The sequence below is a fragment of the Triplophysa rosa genome, linkage group LG20 (assembly GCF_024868665.1).
Source record: "Triplophysa rosa linkage group LG20, Trosa_1v2, whole genome shotgun sequence".
NCBI classification, from domain to species: domain Eukaryota; kingdom Metazoa; phylum Chordata; class Actinopteri; order Cypriniformes; family Nemacheilidae; genus Triplophysa; species Triplophysa rosa.
The window spans coordinates 1,473,832-1,489,538 of NC_079909.1; the positions used below are offsets into that span (position 1 = coordinate 1,473,832).

Consider the following 15,707-nt stretch of genomic DNA (forward strand, 5'->3'; position numbering starts at 1 on the left):
CTACATTCAATTCGAAAGTAATTCCCGCGGCTCATAATGATTTACGTGTTATAAAGTGATTTGATCGGTCAGTCCAAGAAACGTAATGTTATTTACAACGTTATAATCAGCAATGCATTGCACAGCCACAGGCAATCGGTTTGCGCACGCGATAGGTCGCGTTCTAAAACGCGTTTTGTGCCCTTGAAAGTAGGCTAACTGTAGGAAGGGTGCACCACATGAACGGTTGTCTCAGATAAGGGGAAAACAATGTTGTTTTTATTACTGCATTCATTATGAATAATGGCTATATTTACGAAAAACAGCTGTTCATCTCCCCCAGAACTCACACTATACAAAGGATCTGCCCTATAAGTGCGTGGGGCACATGAATGCGATCGGAATTCACCCGAAGATGTGATATTAGCGTTCAGTTTCTTGCACGGATCAATTGACTTGCTTTATAAGACGCTAATTTAACGTCACAAGGGGCAGGGATTACTTTTGTGTTGAATGTATTTGCGTTTTTTACTTTTATTGATTTAACTTTAATTAATTCAACCAAATATCTTCAGAAATATCTTATTGAAAAAACAATGTCACCCACATCTTGGATGTACTGGAGAACTGTGGGTGAGTAAATTAGTAGCAATTTTTGGGTAAATTAATGCATTAAGGAATATAAAATACAGTTAAAAAGACAATATCCCTTTTAATTTAATATCATGAAAAGGCACAAATACTGGATTCAATATTTGTGTGCATGTTGTAATATATGGCCTATAAGTAACAGCAACAAAAACAGTATAAAAGGAACAAAACAAAAGAAATAACAGAAATACAAATTAACAGAAGAAATGAGAATATGGTAAAAAAAAACTGGCCGCATCCTATTTATACTTTTGGAGTCTGGCCCTCAAAGAAAAGTAGTTGAAGACCCGTTGCTTAGAGTATCATCAACTAGTAGATGCCAAGCCATGCCCATAGCAACCAAACAGGTTAGCCTAGCAACCGTTTAGCAAAACCGTTTAGCAAAACCTATATCTCTTCATCAGAACATCGTAGAGACACAGGAGTTGGTTCATTTCACTCATAGCTTAGAGCATCATCAATTGGCATATACCAAGCCACGCCCATAACAACCAAACAGGTTAGCCTAGCAACCGTTTAGCAAAACCTATATCTCTGCATCAGGACGTCTTCGAGACATGGGGGTTGGTTCGTTTTACTTGTGGCTTGGAGCATTATCAATTGGCAGATGCTAAGCCACGCCCATAGCAACCAAACAGGTTAGCCTAGCAACCGTTTAGCAAAACCTATATCTCTGCATAAGAAGATCGTAGAGACATGGAAGTTGGTTCGTTTCACTCATAGCTTAGAGCATCATCAATGGCATATACCAAGTCACACCCATAGCAACCAAACAGGTTAGCCTAGCAACCATTTAGCAAAACCTATATCTCTGCATCAGAACATTGTAGAGACACGGGAGTTGGTTTTAGATTATTATCAATTGTAGATTCCAAGCCACGCCCATGTGTTGTTATAATCATGCTAGTAACATGCTAATCATGCTAACAACATACTAAGCCCGGTTTTTACACACTGGGGTCACATTATTTTTTCCATCACGTTAGAAAAAGTTTAACAATAAAACCTTTCAACTATTTCAAACTCTTCAGGACAGGCTTTGTCAAGCCAACATAAAGTTTGTACTCGAACTTTACTATCTAGTTTTATTTAATATTTCGTTCATTTAGGTGAATTCAAGAAATCAATCTTGCTTGAAAAGCAGAAGGTTATTGATATTGTAAAAACATTAACTTTGAAGCACATGTGATTGATGGACTAGCATTACTCAACATTACTTACTACCTTACAGCAACGCAACATTTAATGAAGGTTAAATAGTTAAACAATAGGGAATCAAAACCGGGAATCGGTGGGAAAAACTGGAACCTGAATCGGAACAGGAAAATGTCTTACGATACCCAACCCTAACAACTACAAACACATTTCTCACGATCAAGCGGCTCTGTCTAATGTACATGGAGGACTGTACCGCATGTGTGCTACAGTGACACATTTATTCTTTGTACACACCGATCTTTTCGTAGCGCGTATGTCATGCGTTTTACTGTACAGTCCTGTTAACCCCTACTTATTAGTGGGTTTGACCTTTAATAAACTACCCTTTGTGTAATCTTGCAAAATGATGGTTGGCATTTAGATGACTACTATTCAATGCTTAGTCAGGCTTTTTCCTGGCTCAATCTTGCTGACTTTTGACTGTCGGGCCAGGGATTTTGTTGAGCCAGTAGTCTAGGGCTTCTTGCTGTTTGCCAAAATCATGTTACGTCTCCACTGTCAGGCCAGTAGCACGGCAGTGCTGCTCTAAAACCCCGCCCTAACCCCACCTCTCTGGACCACACGTCATGCAAACCCACCTACTCAAGCGGGAAGAAGGAAGTTTAGTCAGACAGGAGAGAAGCTGGATCACAATCGTGTCATTTCAAAACAAACATGATGGAGAAAACAGGCGGCTGTTTGTTTTTCTTTTAAAGAGCAGGTTTCATGAATCTCATAAAATTACCGGCATTTCAGCGTGTAATGTAGCTTTCCTTTAATTTTGACGATCTGCAAAGTTGTTATTCCAAAAAGTCCATGATAAATTAAGATATTGGCTTCCAAAGTAAGGAGTCGACTCCGAACCGCCCAAACAAATTGTTAGGCTTTAGAATCTTTTGAGTGTAACATCGATACGTCACAGTGTAATGCATCAGCACAATCCCTGCCTTCCCGCGAAACAGGAACACTCTGACCTGCCCACTAGCACTTCAGGTAGTATTGCGTATACAACATGTCAAGGGGACGCTGTGTTTTGTGCTGTGAACGCAAATGTACTTTGTTTTCGCTGCCAAAGGATGACGATGTGAAGGATCAGTGGTTACATTTTTTTTCCACGATACCACTGCAGTACAATTCCAACCTTGTATAATGTGCTCGTCATTTTACCGACGACTGCTTCTCAAATTTTGGCGAGTTCAACGCGGGATTTGCCAGCCGCTAGACCCTTAAAAATAAGTCAATATCAACTTTATTTGGACTAACATGCATCTCATAACCACAAGCTGTAAGTATGATAAATACGTTATGTGTACATGTTAAATTGAGTGCTTACAATATACGTTAAAGTAATTGTGCTAATCCGTGTTGTATATTTAGTACAGCTGTAGGTTTCCAGGTAAACAACGTAAAATTAACAGTGTTACAGTTTTAATAATCCAACTCTTACCTAATAATGTGGCGGTTATTGTAGACTGTTGTCGTTCTACATGTCGTAGTATTGTACAAACTGTATCCCTTTATCGTTTAGTCACGGTAGCACTTTGCTAACGTGTCTCACATTATGGTTTTGTCAAGTGTGCAAAGTTTAGCTGTGGTCACGATCCCCTTCAAACAAAACGGTTTGCTTGTCATTATTTTAAAAATGCCAACTGCAGCACTATATCATTTTATTATGTAAAGGTGTGTGCTAGGATGGGCGATTTATATCGTTTGCGATATACCGGTAGAAATTCCCCACACGATAGGAATTAGCTTCCCGCGATATAAACGATAAATTCTAGTTGATGACGTATTTCTTTGTGAGACCCATTCACAGCTCATATGTGAAGCGAAAACGGGTATAGCGGAAGCGGACGTGAAGCTAGAAAAGAGTTTGCATTAAAAGCTCTAAATCTCGTTTAGGTTGGCACTGTAGATGCATCCGAGTTAATGTTTAGTTTCACTTTCGTTTATTTAATTCGTTTGTTAAGTATTGTCTGATAGTCATAATGCTTACACCACAACATTTAGTTTGGCTAAAAGTATTTATTTAAACATTCTTCAGATGTTATGCGCGTGTGCGCATAGGATTTCTTGCCTGTTATATACAGGATGAACGGAGCGTCCCGTGCGCAGCTCGCGCCCACATGTGCTTTCATAGCGACACAGCGCGCACAGCACTGCTGCCTGTTTACATACAGTACAAATGCGAGTTTGTATTACGTTATTTTAAATACGTTTATGAGCGTATAAAAGCATGGATTATTTAATTAGATTTCTTTTATCCGCATTTTTCTGTTCTCTTTCTGTAGCGCGAGTCATAGACAGATTCAGTGTATGTTGCTGTGAGAAGAGAAGGTTCACACAGTTCAAGAGAGAGTGATTGACAGCGTGATGCGATCGATCGTTTCCACCCAACAATAGAATATATACAGTTTTAGGTATGACATGATGTGTTTATTGAGCTTTAGTTCATTTAACTTATCTTTACTACAACCTTTTGAAGTCGAATCTCACTATTATATTTTATATTTACAAAAATACTGTAGGTATATTTTAGGAGCTGTTTGATTTGGGGTAAGTTTTACTTTTTGATAATATTTGTTTTTCTGAGGGTCTAGACTACATGCAGCTACTATCACTTGATGCAAAAAACAGCGATGGATGGCGTTATGGATATATCGTCATTTTTATCGTTATCGCAAGAAATACCAGGAATTATCGTGATAGAGTTTTAGGGCCATATCGCCCATCCCTAGTGTGTGTATTGTCTTTGGAAGCTCTCGCTAACTTGCTCAGTTACTCTCTGTATAATCAAAGTAATGATCAACTTTTGGATAGAGCTGTTGTTGTTCTCCCACAGCTACGACGAAAAAAGATCAACAGAAAACAATAGTCTGAATGGTTTATGAAGATAAGTTTATGAAGATAAAAACTTGTGATATGGTAATACTGATGCCATTTTTACACACAGCGTCTTTGTTTACAAAAACCTTCCTGAAATAAGAACTGTGGTAATGGGTGTTTCGTTTCTGACACGCAGTGTATGAAGAAAGACCAATCACAACTGATTGGGCAAGTTGGCCAATCGGAGCACACTGGACTCGCGGTAGGGAGGAGCTTAGAGAAGCGGAACATTTGAACCGCTTCGGAGGAATCGTTTAGGGATCTTTGAGAAATGGATAGATACTAAATGCTTATTTTAAGAAAATAGCACCGTTTTTTTTACCTTTGATGCATTTGAACATGTTGTTGGGTACTCTAATACAACATTAGGACACTTACAAAAACCTTGAAACCTGCTCTTTAATGTCTGCTTAGTGAAAGACGAGCCAGCAAAATAAGACGACGAATGTTCAGCGGTGTTTATGCAAAAAGCTTACATACAGACGTGCTCAAATTTGTTGGTACCCCTCCACAAAAAAAACGAAGAATGCACAATTTTCTCTGAATTAACTTGAAACTGACAAAAGTAATTGGCATCCACTATTGTTTATTCCATATTTAATAGAAATCAGACTTTGATTTAGATTTTTTATTCAACATAATATTGTAAATAATAAAACAAATGAAAATGTCATGGACAAAAGTGATGGTACCCCTAACCTAATATTTTGTTGCACAAGTCAATGAGACTTCTGCACCTGTTAACAGGTAGTTTGGCCCACTCTTCCTGAGCAACCTGCTCCAGCTGTCTCAGGTTTGATGGGTGCTTTCTCCAGACTGCAAGTTTCAGCTCTTTTCATAGATGTTCGATAGGATTCAGATCAGGACTCATAGAAGGCCACTTCAGAATAATACAATGTTTTGTTCTTATCCATTCTTGGGTGATTTTGTCTGCGTGTTTTGGGTCATTATCCTGTTGGAGGACCCATGACCTGCAACTGAAACAGAGCTTTCACTGGGCAGTACGTTTCGCTCCAGAATGCCTTGATAGTCTTGAGATTTCATTGTGCCCTGCACAGATTCAAGGCACCCTGTGCCAGATACAGCAAAGCAGCCCCAAACATAACCGAGCCTCCTCCATGTTTCACTGTAGGTATGGTGTTCACTTCTTTGAAAGCTTGATTTTCTTCGTATGTGCACATAGAGCTGATGTGACTTGCCAAAAAGCTCTAGTTTTGACTTATCTGCCCAAAGGTCAATATGAATTTTAGCAAATTCCAGTCTGGAAGTTTCTCTTTAAAAAAAACCCAGTAGGACTCCACTTTTGAATCAAAAAGCGATGGATGGTGTGATCAGAAACTGACGTACCTTCACTTGGAGTTCAGCTTGTATCTCTTTAGCAGTAGGGCTGTCACGATTATGAAATTTGACTGACGATTAATTGTCTAATAAATCGTTGCGATTATGACGATTAATTGTCTGTTTTATGGCTTTGACGATTATGTCGATTAATTGTCTGTTTTTGAGCTTTGACATTTAATTCTCATACATTTTTGATTCAGCGATTGAAACAACCATATTGTTTTGAATACAAGACTGTTTTTTTTTTCTTGGAAATACATCGGAAAAACTTGGGTCGTCATATATTTAAGGTTTAGGCTTTTACCTGTCAAATACTTACAAATTAAGTAAATTGATCAGGTGTGAATTGAAGCCACCATTAAAATGCTATCAGTCATAGAAAAGCTTCTAGTCTGTTTTTTCTCACTTGCAAGACTACAATAAAATTTTACTTGTATGTTAATGAAATTTTGGTAGACTGGTTTTCACACTGATATTTGCTTAAATAATATTAAATTGTACTGCAGGTAATTTGTATATGTTTTAGTTTTTTTTTTAAGTGATTGAGTTGAGTTGGTACATTTGACAAGTATTACCATGTTTTAGTTACAATATATTAGGGCTGTGTATTGGCAAGTGCCTCCCGATACGATACATATCACGATAGATGGGTCACAATACAATATATTGCTATGTATTTCGATACGATACGATACGATACGATACACATTTGCGATATATGCAATACTTTAAATAGAAAATGTAAAATGTAGAGCTAGAAATACAACATGCTGTGCACCACCGGGGGTTTTCTGTAAGGATAAGTGTAAAAACATCCCTTACCTCTGAAGATTGGCCATGATGTGTGATGCATGGACCTTTAGATCAGAGGTTTGGGTTCTCAAACTGTGGATTGTGCCCCTCAAGTAGGTAGCACAGGGGAATAAGGTGGCTCACGCAAGTCACTTGGCTGTTGTGGTGCATTACAGTTAAAACACTGAACATGGGCAGTATAAAACCTCTGGTTCATCCGTGCTGTAAATGCGCTGGTGTCACATCCGTGAAAGCACAATAAATGTCATTGTTACTTTTCTTAATAAACTTTTTGTCTAATGCACTGCAGTAGCCAAGTGACTTGTGTCATGACTTGCGAAGCTACAAACAGCATTATTTTATATAATTCATCACTCCATGACTTATTTTGAAAACCTAAGCACACCCACACATCAGCTATGAGAGCTCCAAGCGTTCTTATATTTTTCGCCATGCTCACTTCCACTTACTTTTGGCCGTATGTATATGACATGATTTTAAAAAATATATCGATAGTCGAGGTAACACTATTGATACACTATTGAAAAAAAAAATATTGCGATAGTTACATGTATCTATATTTTTGCACAGCCCTACAATATATACAATAAAATGTGCAATATGCAGATGCACTACAGCTCCCCCTAGTGTCTTCTGTAGAGATGTGCAATAATTGTGATGATCTGAAACCATCGCGATGAGGTCAAACAATCGCGATGAGACGATTATTTAATAATCGTGACAGCCCTATTTAGCAGTTATCCTTGGTTCTTTTTCTACCAGTCGCACTATCCTTCTGTTCAATCTGACTGTCGATTTTCCTCTTGCGGCGTCCAGGGAGGTTGGCTACAATTCCATGGACCTTAAACTTCTTAATAATATTTGCAACTGTTGTCACAGGAACATCGGGCTGCTTGGAAGATGGTCTTTTGTAGCCTTTACCTTTACCATGCTTGTCTATTATTTTCTTTCTGAGCCCCTCAGACAACTCTATCCTTTGCTTTCTCTTTTCCATGTTCAGTGTGGTGCACACAATGATACCAAACAGCACAGTGACTACTTTTCTCAGTTTTAATAGGCTGAATGACTGATTACAAGATTATATATATGTGTGATACTAATTAAAGAAACTAATTAGTTTGAAATATCACTATAATCCAATTATGTGTTATCTTTTCTAAGGGTTACCAACAAATGTGTCCAGGCCATTTTAGAATATCTTTGTAGAATAATCAATAATTAATCTCTTTCCACAGCTTCTTTGCTTTATTCTATGACATACCAAAGGTATGCAAGTATACATGATACAATAGCTTTTCATTTCATCACTCTTCAGGAGGAATTAAGCATTATTTGAATGAGCTGTAAGGGTACTAACAAATTAGAGCATGTCTGCATTTCGGTTAATTTCCCTAACCGAGAACCGACGCTCGTTATCCGAACATTAACCGTTAACTGATAAGATTTTAATATTAAATTGGAATTAAATAAAAATACATGCTGCGTCTCATTTCAAAGGTTGCGTCCTTCGCATGCGACATCCGGAGGACGCAGACTTAAAAATGAGACACCACTACAGTTGACGAGGGTCTGTGACGCGTTAAAAATAAAAAATAAATTCACAGATTTATTTTAACATGCAAACAGCAGCATAACGAAAAGATCAACAACAGCACATGCATTCACAAATGATCACATTTTCACGAACTTGCAGCGTTTTGGACAATGGAGGAAACCTAAAATGATATAAATCCAAAGCATAAAATAAACAGGCAAGAAAATAATTTAAAGGAGCCATTCTTTTGCCGTTTTTGAAGCTTTGATTGTTTTTTGGGTGTTTAACAATGGATGTTCATGTTTCTAGTTTAAAAAAATGTTTTACTGTATATTTCACATATTTTAAGTCTATTGTTCACCGCTGTCCCTCCTCTATCAAAACGACTGGATTTTTTCTGGACTATATAAAATCCCTCCTTCCGAAACGCTCTGATTGGTAAAGCTGACCACGTCTGTCGTGATTGGTTCACCGCTTAGAGCGCGTGTCTGAAGATGTCCCACCCATACCATATCAGCAAGCTTGCGCTTCTCAGGCTGTTGTGATTGTGGTTAAACACATGCGGATTGATCGAAGTGTAACGGAGGTCTGCTAGTGCATGTGCAAATGTCAATCTTTGTTAGAGATCGCAATTTTTTTCCTACTATGGCGAGGGAAATGACAACGGGCCGATTGGGTTATATTAATTAACAATAATAACAGAAGCATTAGTTTTGCCTTTTTATATTGGACCCGAGTTGGATAATAAAGCAAGCAGATTGACCAGGAGACATTTGCAAGCAGGACTTCAAAGGACGTTTCATAGAAGTGTTTTAGAGACACACACACACAATACCAGTGTATTACACAGAACAGCTTTCACAGCCGATGTTAAAGTCATGGAAGCTGTTATTTGACCGTTGGTTGTCTTAGAATGTGTGTAGCTGAATTCTTATTACCAGCTGTAGGACTGTGATGAAAGTGAAAGTAATTAAGCGCAGTCAAATGTTTACAATCTCTGATAACCAAACACTACTCCAGCGGCTCTTCCTCTTCTCTAAGGAAGGCCGTGCCCCTTCTTTGCCGTATTATTTCCTGACATCATTTACTCAGGAAGTAGAGGGCTGTAGTCCGATTCCAGCTGTTCTCTGTAGTCCTTGAAAAGCAAATTCTGTTAAAGACAATATCTCGCTTGATATTGAACTTTGAGCTTTATCATTTTGCAGATATTGTTTATGCTCTAACAGCAACATTACACACTAACTAAAGTTTGAAAATTGGCATCACGTGGAATGGCCGCTTTAAATAATTAACAAATTATGACAAAACGAAAACGCAGAAGAAACGGCAAAGTTTATTTCCATCAGTAAGTTTTTTCATCAAATAAAAATAGCAGGCCTACCTTAATCCAAAGCTAGTTTTTCTTTAACTAAGTAACTAGGGGTGACCCCGAATAGTCGAAGATTCAATGCTTCGATAGGAGGAGCCTGATTCGACTACCAATCTCACAGTCGAATCTTCGCAGTGGTGTTATGCAATGGGGATCATGCCATTTTGGTTATACGGGCAGTGGCGTAGCAGACGGGCACGCACTGTGCTTAGGGCTGTCACGATTATTAAATAATCGTCTCATCACGATTGTTTGACCTCATTGCGATGGTTTCAGATCATCGCAATTATTGCACATCTCTATAGAAAACACTAGGGGGAGCTGTAGTGCATCTGCGTATTGCATATTTTTGTGTATATATTGTTACTAAAGGATGGTAATACTTGTAAAATGTACCACCACAACACAATAATAAAAAAAAAACTAAAACATATACAAATTACCTGCAGTACAATTTAATATTATTTAAGCAAATCTCAGTGTGAAAACCAGTCTACCAAAATGAGAAAAAAACAGACTGGAATTTTTTCTATGACTGATAGTATTTTAATGGTGGCTTCAATTCACACCTGATCAATTTACTTAATTTACAAGTATTTGGCGGTTGTATTATTGACAGGTAAAAGCCTAAACCTTAAATACATGACGACCCAATTTTTTCCAATGTATTTCCAAGAAAAAAAACATAGTCTTGTATTCAGAACAAAATGGTTGTTTCAATCGCTGAATCAAAAATGTATGAGAATTAAATTTCAAAGCTCAAAAACAGACAATTAATCGTCATAATCGTCAAAGCCCTAAAACAGACAATTAATCATCATAACCGCAATGATTTATTAGACAATTAATCGTCAGTCAAATTTCATAATCGTGACAGCCCTAACTGTGCTGGCAAAATGATTATTTATGTTGTAAAGAAATTACAAAATTTTTAGGGTTGGGTACCGAAACCCCCAGCGCATGTAAGCGCGAGGTCCGGCTATGACCCAGCGCAGGATCATGTCTCTCCTCGTCTTCTGTGCTGTGAGACCGTTAATGAGAATCCGCTCGTTCCGCATGCACTCGCAGATCACTCGCAAATGAATGTGTACACAGTTTCCAAACATTTGTCACTTACCGAGTGTTTCTCAAATAAATGCGAGGTATGTTTTGAGCTGTTTTTTTGAAAGTTGTGAAGGATGCTGTAGTTCGGGTAGAGGTTGGTAGATCATTCCACCACAGGGGAACCGAATGGTAAGATGCTAAAATGGTAAGATGCTTTATTGCATTCCTCCTTTACATGTGGTAAATAAAGTACCTTTATTGGTAGTTCATTGGTAATTAACGTGCTGTATTCCCATTTGTAAAAAATAATTAATTGGTAGTTTTAAAAATAGTTTTGAGGCTAGATCTGGTCTAGTATTGTATGGCACAGCATTGTTACGTGATGTTTAAGGAAAATGTCCATTAATTTTACTATTTGTGCCTTGTGTTTTGAAAATTATGTTCCACCGCGTTTTCTCCTCCTTTCCAAAGTGCACGGGAGGCTGCCGATGCTAAGCATCATGAGATAAGTTTATATAAAGGATAAATTGATTGCTAGCACCGAAATTCCCTTGCAGTAGCTCTCCTGTTAGCTTTGCTTTGCTGACCTTCATTTCGCTGCGGTGTAGACACGCCGGGAAGTCACAGTGTGTTGAGCGCGATTGTTGCGCATCTACATTTAAAACAAAGAACTTAAGCTTGAGCAAGGCTGCCAGTGCACTCTATCAGGAGGAGTAAAGCCCTGACAAATGTGACCACATTATTAAATCATTATTATTTAAAAAATATTATTAATATGAATTAACATATAAAAATAAACATACCTTTTATATCGTCTAACTGAAATCTTTACTATCAGTTAATGGTTAAACAGTCAATATGAGCATCCCTAATTAGAGCGCGATCATGCAACAGCAACACTTGTAAGATATATCTACAAATAATTCATTTGAAAAAAGGTGTACCTTTGTTTTGTGACCTACACTCAGTTGTTTAATCCAATTGCTGTTACAATTAGACAATATCTTTATAACAATATTTTTTCTAGATAATGAACGATAAACCATACCTTCTGGAGGATAATGTTTGACTATTGATGACCGCAACCCGGGTTTTATGTCAGAAATAAAGACTGTAGCGGTCGGAACGCAGTGTGTTTAAGGCGGGATATTATATAGACTGTAAAACATTTCCCTTGTAGCTGTAATTTTACAGCATACCTACTGTAATCTGCAACAAGAGTTTATTAGTGTAAAAGACATTACAGTACTGTGCTGTAAAAAATATAATGTGCACAATATAATAATGGTATTTTAGTGTTCCTGCTGTAATTTCCATTAATTGTTTATTACTATAAAATGTTTATTTCTGTTAACTTTACTATGAAATAGTACTAGAAGTACTATAGAATGTGATCGCTATATTGTAACACTTCTAGAAGCTGAGGATTTAAAATGTACACAGATAAAACAGATAAAAACTGCTTGAAAATAAATGGGTTGAACAAGAGATAACATTATGCTTTTATTAAATCTCATAACACATTAAAAGCATTCATTAAATGACAGTACAGTATTCATCGCCAGTACAGTTCTGCATCACCTGTAGGATTGGGCTGATCAAAGCCTAATGCTGTGATGTCACAAAAATATTGTATTGCAGAACTTTCCTGTAGCTCAGTGGTTAGAGCATGGTGCTAGCAATGCCAAGATCATGGGTTCAATCCCAGGGATTGCACATACTCAGAAACAAATGTATAGTATAATGCAATGTAAGTCGCTTTGGATAAAAGCATCTGCCAAATGCATAAATATATAGAACACAATGTTATGATGTCACATCAACATCTTGCTGCAGAAAACAAGTTCATCTGACTAAATAAATCCCCATTCAAAGTCCATGAGGTTTTTTGTACTGGTGGCCACATGGGGATTCAAAGTTGGTGCTTTTATGTGCACAAGCTTCCATGTCTTCTTGGACACCTTCACCAGGCTGGCAGATTTGTTCCTCTCCCAGTGTTCACACCAATCAGTCATCTGCAATGTACAAAAAGGTAGTTAAAAATTAATTGCACTTAAATAAGACAAAACCCATTGTACTGTCCCATATCACAATATATTACTGTAGACAGCATTATATGTCTATTCTATGCCTATTCGTTTCGTGTTGAGGCCGACAACTGCATTCAGAGAAACCACATTCAAAAGATGCATTAGGCAAAATCTTTAAGTATGCATGTGCCTGACATGCAGGGTTTTTCCTGGCTCAAAATGAGGCGGAGGTGGTGCCATCCTGATCTTGTCCACACACGGAGGCCTACCGTGCCTTTGACATATTAAATATTCTAATAAAATTAGATGAAAATGACAATTATTACGTTTTATAAAACGTTACTTTTATTCAACCAAACAGAAATGTTTTTTATCAAACATTTTTTTTACAAACTTTTTACTAAATGAGCAAAATTCATTTACATCTTGCATTCTCTGTGGTTCACTTTAAATGATTCAATGTACTTGGGTGCAACACAAACAGCCTTGAAACACAGCTAGCTATTGTTCTGCAACTCTTTTTAGTGCCTCAGTGTGCGGATAACGAAACAGCGCCTCCATTATGGTGTAATGCCGCAACTGCAGTTACAAATGACAGTCTGTTAAATTCATTTCTTGTGAAGACACCCGCCATAATTTTGGCGAGAGTCTGAGGCGGCACGACATTTGACGGAATCCGCCGCCTTCAATTTCTCTATGCAGGAAAAACCCTGGACATGCAAATATGTTGTTGCACTATATGTTGCAAGTTATGTTTTTCAAACTACAATACACAGACAAACAGCTGAAGAATCTTATAAAAGTTAAACACAGACATATTTAAGCTACTCTTGAAAAAAATCTAATAATAATTAATAATGAGGCCATCAGAACACCAGTGAAGTAGGCTAACTGTTAGCCTCCTAAATTTAGGGCACGTTGCGATAATCCCTAAAATAAACTATAAAATAGTCACATTCTTTGCTGCCATTTTAAAATAAATTAATGGATCACACATACCTCGAACAATTGATTGCAAGTTAACAAAAGGTAAAATGCTAACGTTAATGTTGTGTAGTTTGCTGATTTTGTTTATCTTAGTCTTGTGGATATAAAAAGCTAATAAATCTCTTTATTAGTAACGTAATTCTATAAATTATGCTAATAACAATGACTTTGATCACTTTGGACTTACCTTGATAAACAGACGAGGAGGAAATCCTGTATGCACGTGAATGCATTGTCCACTTTTGAGTTGGCAGGGTCACAGTCGGAGCAAATCCATATACTTGAACAGCTTCTAAATGGTCCTTCCCACATAATAAAATAAATATCTGTAATGTTTAAACAATTGACTGTTGATGTTGCTTCGTTGTGACTTTCTACAGAGAAGTAATGAGCAGGCTCAAGCAACAGCGTCATAAAAATACTGTATTATTTCGTAATTTTTACAGCAACTTTTTACAGTGTATGTACGATTAAATAAATTTGAGCAAGCTGACAAAATATATGCTTTACATCCTGGACATGAGTGTTTTTAGATTCATTACATTATAAAGCATATCATAATTTTAACTTTACTATATTTCCTAAATAAATGTTGTTGTTTTTACCTTTTAACACTTATGTACATTAAAATCTATTACTTTCTTTTACTAAGTATTTTTACTTTTAAAAATGGGAAATTACTACATTTTAAAAATGTACTTAAGTACTGTATTAAAGGTAAAAAACAAAAGTACATTAAACGTGATGTATGCTTTATAATGTAGTGAAGAATTTTTTTAAAAATAAGAACACTCATGTAGTACAGATACAGGTACATCTAAAAAAATTAGAGTATCAAATATTAAACAGACTACAAATTCCTATATGAAATAATAAATAAGTTAAGTAAAACTTTAAAACACTTGCGTAAGTAAATTTCTTGAAAAGGTTCTTTAATTTACCTCAGGTGGGTTTGCTGGCCAATCAAGCACAGTACCACCATGGTCATTGAACCAGCTTTTGGTCCTTTGGCAGTGTGGGCAGGTGCCAAGTCCTGCTGGAAAATGAAATCAGCATCTCCATAAAGCTTGTCAGCAGAAGGAAGCATGAAGTGCTCTAAAATTTCCTGGTAGATGGCAGCATTGACTCTGGACTTCAGAAAACACAGTGGACCAACAACAGCAGATGACATGGCAGCCCAAATCATCACTGACTGAGAAAACTTCACACTGGACTTCAAGCAACATGGATTATGTGCCTACCCACACTTCCTCCAGACTCTGGGACCTTGATTTCCAAATGTAATGCAAAATTTACTTTCATCTGAAAAGAAGACTTTGGTCCACTGTGTTTTATGAAGTCCACTGCCAAAGGTACCAAAAGCTGGTTCAATGACCATGGTGGTACTGTGCTTGATTGGCCAGCAAACCCACCTGACCTAGTTTAAAGAACCTTTTCAAGAAATTTACTTATGTAAGTGTTTTAAAGTTTTACTTATTTATTATTTCATATAGGAATTTGTAGTCTGTTTAATATTTGACCTTTGTTTCTCTCTCCTTTATCTTAAATGTGTGCTTTTCACTGTGCTAACCACTGTGCGTGTGTGTGTGTCTAAGTGTGTTAGCACGTATGTATATTGTGTGTGTGGAGTTGTGAGGCCCTGTTTGGTATGTGAGTGTGTTTGAACCTGTGTGTGCGTGTCTGTCTTCTGTGTTTTCACCTTTTTTGTTTTTACTTGTATAACTTTAAATGTTCGGCTTATAGTCAAAATGGTTAATGTGCAGCTGCTTTGTAACGAGGAAAATTGTAAAAAGCGCTATATAAATAAAGTTGAGTTGAGTAACGTACATAAATTCATCTGAACAGCCGGGAAATACTGAACCGTTTGCAGTTACAA

At 37.2% G+C, this 15,707-nt stretch overlaps 1 protein-coding gene across 1 annotated transcript in view; it reads left to right on the forward strand.

Annotated features, from left to right (window-relative positions):
• timeless (timeless circadian clock) overlaps window positions 1-15,707 on the forward strand; it is an 81,909-nt gene that overhangs the window by 55,319 nt on the left and 10,883 nt on the right. The window lies entirely within an intron of this gene.